Source organism: Solanum dulcamara, chromosome 3 (assembly GCF_947179165.1).
Source record: "Solanum dulcamara chromosome 3, daSolDulc1.2, whole genome shotgun sequence".
Lineage (NCBI taxonomy): Eukaryota > Viridiplantae > Streptophyta > Magnoliopsida > Solanales > Solanaceae > Solanum > Solanum dulcamara.
The window spans coordinates 15,156,152-15,164,841 of NC_077239.1; positions in this window are offsets into that span (position 1 = coordinate 15,156,152).

Below are 8,690 nucleotides of genomic sequence, written 5' to 3' on the forward strand. Positions count from 1 at the left end.
TTATGGGTACTCTGGCTACAACTAGATCTCCATAGCACTATAGGACCAGAAGCAGACGACCTTCACATGTCCTTATGGCTCCTTTGCGTTCAAGCACATGATATTCGGATTATGTCATGCTCCTACTACATTCCAACACTGTATGATGTCTATATTCTTTGACATGGTGGAGGACACTATTGAGGTATTTATGGATGATATTTTAGTGGTAGGTGATACTTTCCATGACTATTTATTGAATCTTCATAAGGATTTACAGAGATTGAATAGGCTAATCTAGTCTTAAACTGGGAAAAATGCCAGTTCATGGTTAAAGAGGGTATTTTGCTAGTCCATAAGATTTCTAAAAAAAGGTTGGAGGTCGACAAGGAGAAGATAAAGGTGATTGAGAAACTGCCTCCCCTATCTCTGTAAAGGGTGTCCGTAGCTTCCTAGGTCATGCAAGTTTTTATATGCGTTTTATCATGGATTTCTCTATAATTATGCACCCTTTCTACAAGTTATTGGAGAAGGAGATGAAGTTCCACTTTGACGAGGAGTGTATGAAAGCATTTGAGTGCTTGAAGAAGAAGTTGATCACAGCCCCAGTGATTGTTTCCCCTGATTGTTCAGACCCATTTGAGATCATGTTTGAGGCTAGCGATGTTGCTCTAGGGGTTGTGCTAGGGAAAAAGTGTAACAAGATCTTTTATCCCATATACTACACTAGCAAAGAGCTAAATACAACTTAAAAGAATTACACTGTCATTGAGCAGGAACTGTTGGCAGTGGTATATGCATTTGAAAAATTTAGAGCGTACCTTTTGGGGTACTAAGGTGATATTGCACACTGACCATGCAGCCTTGCAATTTTTTATGACCAAGAAGGATGCAAAGCCAAGGTTAATCAGATGGTTCCGTAGCTCCAGGAATTTGATTTTGATGTGAAGGACCATAAAGGGAGTGAAAATCAGGTAGCTGACCACTTGTCCAGGCTTGAAAATGAAAATAGAGGTAAGAACGAACTTGACATTGATAATTCCTTCCCAGATGAACAGGTTTTAGCTTCCACTCTTGATCTTATTTCTTGGTTTACTGATTATGCTAACTATCTTATTAGTATCTTATGCTTGAAGATCTTACTTTCCACCAGCGAAAGAAGTTCTTACATGATACTAACAGGTACTTCTGGGATGAACCATACTTATTCAGTATATGTGCAAAAATTTTAAGTCACTCCTCATAGGTAGGTAAACACCATAGTGGGAGCCATACAATGTAAAAAAAAACTGCAATATGGGTACTACTGGCCTACTATCTACAAAGATGCACATGACTTGGTGAAGAGTTATGACCTATGACAAAGGCAGGGAACTATATCTAGGCGTCAAGAGCTACCTATGACACCTATCCTGGAAGTAGAGTTGTTTAATGTATGGGGCATCAATTTCATGGGGCCGTTCATTAGCTCATATGAGATGAAATACATTTTTGTGGCGGTTGATTATGTCTCAAAATGGGTGGAAGCTGTCGCCTTACCTGATAATGAGAGAAGGAGTGTTATTGGTTTTCTGTGGAGAAATATTTTTTCCCAGTTTGGGACTCCTAGGGCTATCATCAATTATAAGGGCTCCTATTTCTGCAATAAGATCTTTCGGACTCTTCTGGTGAAATACAGTATGGGACAACACAAGGTAGCTATTGTATATCATTCCCAATCTAATGGGCAAGTTGAGGTGTCAAATCGAGAAATCAAGGAGATTCTGGCCAAGTCTGTAAATGCCAACATGACTGATTGGGAAAGGAAGCTAGATGATCCTCTATGGGCATATCAGACATCTTTCAAAATACCCATTGGTATGTCCCCATACCAGTTAGTTTTGGAAAGGCATATCATTTTCCCGTGGAGCTGCAACATAAGGCGTTGTGGGCTTTGAAAAAGTTGAACTTGAATTGGAGTGAAGCTGCGCATATGAGGCTAGATCAAATCAATGAGATGTATTAGTTTTGATTACGTGCAAATGAGAGTGCTTTTCTTTACAATGAAAGGATGAAACTATACCATGATAGGCATATTGAGCAACGCCAATTCAGCATTAGGGACAAAGTGTTGCTGTTTAATTCAAGGCTGAGGTTTTTTCCAGGTAATCTACAGTCAAAGTGGTCTGGACATTTCACCATTACACAAGTATTTTCCCATGGAGTAGTTGAACTTGAAGCTCAAGATGGTCATAAGTTCAAAGTAAATGGACAGTGAGTGAAGTAGTACTTAGGATCTCTTGATGAAGTAAAAGTGGTTGAAGAACTCCATCTTGATGAAGTTTGAGTAGTCAAAAGACCTGCGTCGTGCCGTGATGTTAAATCAAGAGCTCCCTAGGAGGCAACCTGTCACGACCCAACCCTGTAGGCCGTGACTGGTGCCCGAATTGAGCACCCAAATGTACCCTTATCCCAAATTAGCCTTTTAACCGAATAAAAAAATAGATGTAGGCACGAGGGCTGATAGGTCGTCACAAAACACATAAAATCCAAACCATATATACAAAACCCACAACATAAATCTGTCTACAGACCTCTACAGATGATAGCATAGTCTTATGACGGGACAGGGCCCCGTCGTACCCCTGACCAATATATCCAAATATACAGATATAAAGTCAGTACCAAAATACAAGCTCCGAACAAAGGAGCACTGTCAACAATGCAGTAAATATCCTAAACAGGTGGATCAACAAATCAAACTTCGGTACCTGCAGGCATGTAATGCAGCCCCCGAAGAAAGGGGGTCAGTACGAAAAATGTACCAAATATGTAAAGCAACGACTATAATAAGTAAAACCATAATCTGAATAGTAGGTGCAGAAAACGAAATAAATGTTCAAAATTTCAAAATGCTTATCATAATCACAAATTATATATGCAAAGACATATGCCATATCCGGCCCCATGTCATGGGACTTGGTGAACAAAACATGGTCGCCCTCCCGTCATTGGCGCCACAGCACATCATAACACCAGAGTAGGGAATATCTCCGTAATAGATCATATCATATCAGATGGCCATATCAAATCATATCAAATCATATCAAATCATATCATACCATATCATAAGCATATGTGTACATGGCACAACATAACTCCGTGGCATAACATACACCACAACCCATGTACATGTCATACCTGCCCCCTCACGTCGGGGCACGGCGAAAAATGCAGAGAAGTACGCTTGATAACATATCCTGGCCCAGGCTCAGTAAAAGAATGGTTACAGTATGCACGAGTAGAGTAGTGAGAAACTAAATGTAATTTAAAATATAAAAACATTTATAGAGACTCAATAGCGTAATCCTGATGACAAGTCATATAAAAGAAACAGAGCTATAATCATAGTGTACTTCTTTCCTATGTCACGATGGTCTATGTCAAAACAGTCTTTCAGAAATCATTTTCCATATTTCGAAACATAATATGGGGATCAATTGAATAATTGAAATAACTATCATTTAAAAATCAAGATAATAGTTATTTCAAGTAACCTTCGATTGCCATTATGAATTATACTAAAGCATGAATTATATCAAAAGATGAATTATATCAAAATAGGATGGCTGGAATCAAACTCATGTATCAAAATATAAAGATATAATTTCTAGGAATTTACGAACATTAGTCATCCTAGTGTCTCTAAGAATAGGAGCTTCTTTGGAATATATACCTTCGTCCGTTTGTTTCATATAAATCATGCCAAAAGAAAGAAAGGTTAGATTTACATACCATTAGTGTTTATCCACACACAATAAGTATATGCTGCCTCATACCTATATTAATAGGTTAAGTGTTATGGTTAATCACCACACTTAATCCCTCAATTTCTTCCTCACTCTCAAGCTTGTCCGCCTCTCTCTCGTTACTTCTCTCTATTCTTTCTTTCTCAAAAGCTTAGGAAATTTGGAGAAGATGAGGGCTTCTCTCTCTTTCTTGAACATTCTGGAGTTGGGACACGTTTTTGGCTGCTATTTTGGTCAAAATGAAGACCATGTGTGCTGCCCAAGGTGACTAGATGTCCCCTACTAAAGCATGGGCCAATTAGAATTGGCCATGTGGCAGTGGGGACCATTTTTCATCCCACTATTTAATTTAATTCATCTCAATTAATCTAAAATTCCCACTTAATAATTCAACCATGGTTAATTAATCCCTAATCTGGATTAATATTTCTATATCAGTAGAAATTTGAAAACCGGTCGAGCCATTTTTAAAATTCGGAATTAAAATTCGCAGCCAGCACCTTTGTTTAGTAAAACAGTCATATCTCTTGATACCGATATCGAATAAATTACCACAACCTATGGTTGGAAATATAATCCAATTATCTACAACTTTTATTTTATAAGGTTTCCCAAATTCCTGAGCCATGATGGCGTTATGGTCTCCCCAAGTCAGATTGCCCAAAAACATAACTTAAAAACATCTTTTTGGAGGGCTCACACTTGGATTTGGATCAAGGGTCCTCCTTGAGTTGTGTTTAACTTCACATACATTATCCATATAAATTATCATATGTCCTTTTTATAAAAATCCATTAAGTGGGCTCCACCTCAGCTCACGGTTAAGTCATCTATAGCCATAGTAAGACAAAAACAATTCTGGGGTGTAACACAACCCATGGGGGTAAAGCTTCATGATGTCTGAGTAGTAAAGTGTCACGCATCATGTCGCGATGTTAAATCAAGAGCTGCTTGGGAGGCAACCTAAGGATTGCTTTAGTATTAGATAGGTTAAATTTTGTTATTTGACGTTTTTATAGTGTCATGGTGTGTTCAGTGAGTGCAGGGTCTCAAAAAAGGAGAAAAACACCAAAAAGTGGCCAAGTTTCCTACCACGAGAACCTATACGGACCGTATAGGGAACCACGTCTCATGGTGGAGTGACATAATGTGCAATGTCTTCAGGAACTCCAGGATTACAGAAGGGATTATGATCCATTTTGATCTTCATGGACCATTTTGCATTCCGTGAATCCCATGTAAGGTCCCTCATTTTTTTCCAAGTCCATGAGTATGGTAGGGATTACGGTCTGTGATATACTTCACGGACCATTTTTCCCTCCTTGCAACCCAATCAGACCACTTTTAGTTTTTCCAACTCCCATGTCATGAAAGGGCAGTATGATCCGTAGTGCTCTTCATGACTATACACCACGGGTCGTGAAGCCTATTTGGCTAAATCTCATTTAGTCGACCTGATTTAGATCCGGATGTAATTTATTTAGGGCTTTTCAATTTACTACCCATTTCCACCTAAATTTGAGTCATTTTTCTTCTCTCTCACTACGAATCAAAACAATAAACATCCTCTCCCATTCCTTATCGTGAAAACCCTTCTTCCTCCCAAAGATACAAAGTGTAAATAGTGTTTTGTGGGTGTAGTTACGTTCCTTAGTACTTGGAACTTTGAAACTCAAAGGTGTGAAGTATACATTGAACATATCAAGCAAGTACTTCTTTCAATTCCTTGTGTTGATGTTGTGTTATAGTTAAGACTATGAGGCGATGCAAAATGAGAGTTTAAATGACTAGGATATTGTTACACCCTAAAAACATTGTTTTACTATTGCTATAGACGGCTTAACCATGAGCTGAGGTGGAGTCCACATAATGGAATTTTTATAAAAAGGACATATGATAAGTTATATGGATAATATATGTGAAGTTAAATACAAGCCCTCCAAAGAGAAGTTTTTAAGTTACGTTTTTGGGAGATCTGACTTGGGGAGACCATAACACCCTCATGGTTTGGAAATTTGGGAAAACTTATAAAATAAAAGTTGTATATAATTGGATTATATTTCCAACCATATGTCATGGTAATTTTGTTGATATCGGAATCAACAGATATGACCATTTTACTGAACAAAGACATTGGCCACAAGTAGAGAGCTTGACACGTGGTGGCTTCGAGGACTTTTAATCCCAAATTTTAAAATGGCTCGACTCAGTTGTAAATTTTAATCAGTATGGGAATATTAATTGAAATTATGGATTAATTAACCATGGTTGGATTATTATGTGGAAATTTAGGATTAATTAAGATGAATTAAGTTAATAGTGGGATGAAAAGTGGTCCCCATTGCCACATGGCCAATTCCTATTGGCCCACATTTTTGTATGGGACACTTAGGCTTCTTGAGCAGCAAAATGGTCTATTAGTTGACCAAAAATCTGCAGCACTTGGTCTTTTCATCTCTAGAAAGCTCTGCAAGAAGAAAGAGACTTTCATCTTCATCAAATGGAGAAAATGAATTAAGAGAAGTGGAGAGAGAGATTCGACCAGCCATGGATGCTCCACCAACGGCCAGCTCCTCTATTTTCTTACACCATGAAATCCCTAAAGTTTTCTACATATCCACCATTAAGTTTCAAGTGAAGGAGAAACAACAAACTTGCCATGGAAGCTCTTGAAAGCTCACGGCCATGGCCATGGTGGAAGCTCCAAAGATTGGTGATTAAAAGTAGTTTTCTCCAAGTGTTTCAACATTTTAGAAGGCCCCTAGAAACGTGATTTTTCAAAAAAAAAAATCTTCACCAAAAATGTTTTCTAACTCTAGATAATTCTATGAAGGAAGAAGTGAGAAATGTAGAGAGAAAGAGAAATCGACCAAGCCTTGGCTTGAGGAAGAAATTAAGGGGTCAAGTGTGGTAATTCTTCAAGGTTATGGCAGCAAGGATGGAGTCTTTAAGGAAACAAAAATATTGATGAACCAAGCCTCAAGTTCCAAGAAAATTGGGTCATAAAAGCCTAAGGTAAGATTCAATCTTTTTCTACATGTTTTAGAGGATTTAAACTTGTGTAAGTTGGTAAATGTGTGGTGAATGTATGAAATTATGGGTGTTGATCATTGAAATATGTGGGAGACATTAGGGGTTGTTTTGGTGCAGAAAATGGTGAATAATATTTGCTTAGTACTTTTATTATTATGGATATGGATTTTGGGATGAGAATGAAGGTATTTAGTTGTTAAAGTTGAAGCTAAACTTGTTGTGGGCTGTTGTAAGGATTTTAGTGGTAACAATATTGTTTATTTACATATGAATAAGGTGGTATAATGGTCTTGTGGCTGGTTCTATGTCTCACGAAAATTGGAAGGAAAGTTAGAACGAAATAAGGTGAAAAAATTGTATGTAGCCTCCTTTGTGTGTTCACGAGTCATAGCAAGGTTTTGAGCCTCCTTATGTTGTTGGTTAGGGGCTGTTTTGACATATTATTATTGTTCTTGTTGATCTTGGAATGTTAATGATAATTAAGGTTATATGTTGTATTATATGTTGGTTGGGCTGTTTTAGGATTGTTTCGATAAAACGACGAGACTATGGATCATTAAGGATAATTGGAAGATGTAGTAGTTATATGTGGATTGGAATAGTTGTTGAGTGTTATGAATGTGAGCTTCCTTAACGTACCAATAATGTTATAATGAAGATGTTAACTTGTGTTAAATGAAATTGGAAGCAAGAAAACCCCATGGTTAGTGTTGGTATTAAAATGGACAGATTTGGAGTTGTTTGAATTAGATTGGGTTGATTGTCGTGTTGCTATTATTGTCATGAATTATGTGTTAAAAGTGAAGGGATTGTATATGTTAATATTTGGGACATATTGGGGCTTTTCTAAACTAAAAATAATGGATGAACATCGATTAATGTGGTGGTTGTTATTGTTGCTTATTAGAAAATGAAAATGAAAGCATACGACATGTCAAGTTGAAATTGTAATTGATTTAAGGGCGGCTTATAGTATGTGGCTGCTTGTGTTAAATTGAAGTTATGATTATGCATTGTATGGTTGATTGTTGGGATGTTATAGATCACTTTAATAAGATGTGATGGCTGCAACTTATTAGAAGTAATTTGATGGCATCGTAGTCGTCATGTTGGTAATAAACGAAAGTTAAATGTTATATGGGTTGTTTGGAGTAATTTTGAATATCGTCTTGGATTGCCTTGACATGGCATTTGAATATATGATTATTAATGTTTCTTGGTGATTGTATGGCTGTTTGGGAAGTGGGGAAAGTGAGCAGTATAAGGGAGTTGTTGCCCAGAATTTTGTGTTTTGCAAACCCGTTTTTGGATGGAATTGCTGTTAGTAATTTTAGCATAACCTCTTGTGTAAAGTTTCGTTTTAAGTGATTAAAGATGTTCTGGAAAGATATTTCATAGATCTAAAACTTTCATTTAGGATATATAATCCAGTTTTTCTTTTATATATTCGAACAATGGTGATGAAGTTCAGGGGAGGTGCTGTCTAAATTTTCAGAAATAACCTACTAACGATGAAGTACGTTTTATGCCTCTCCATAGCCTAATCATAGTTCTTAACGTATTAATATAGGTTGAGATCCTATGGGGCGGCATATACATGTTGTGTGCGGATAAATGCTAAAGGTATGTAAAGCCTATCCCTTCTTTCTTTTGGCATGATCCATATGAAATCAACGGATGGCGAATGTATAAATTCCAAAGAAGCTCCTATTCTTAGAGACACTAGGATGGCTAATGTTCTTAATTCCTAGAAATTATATCATTATGTTTTGATACATGTGTATGATTCCATCCATCCTATTTTGGTATAATTCATATTTTGATATAATTCATGCTTGGCATAATTCATAATGGCAATCGAAGATTACTTGAAGTAACTATTATATTAAT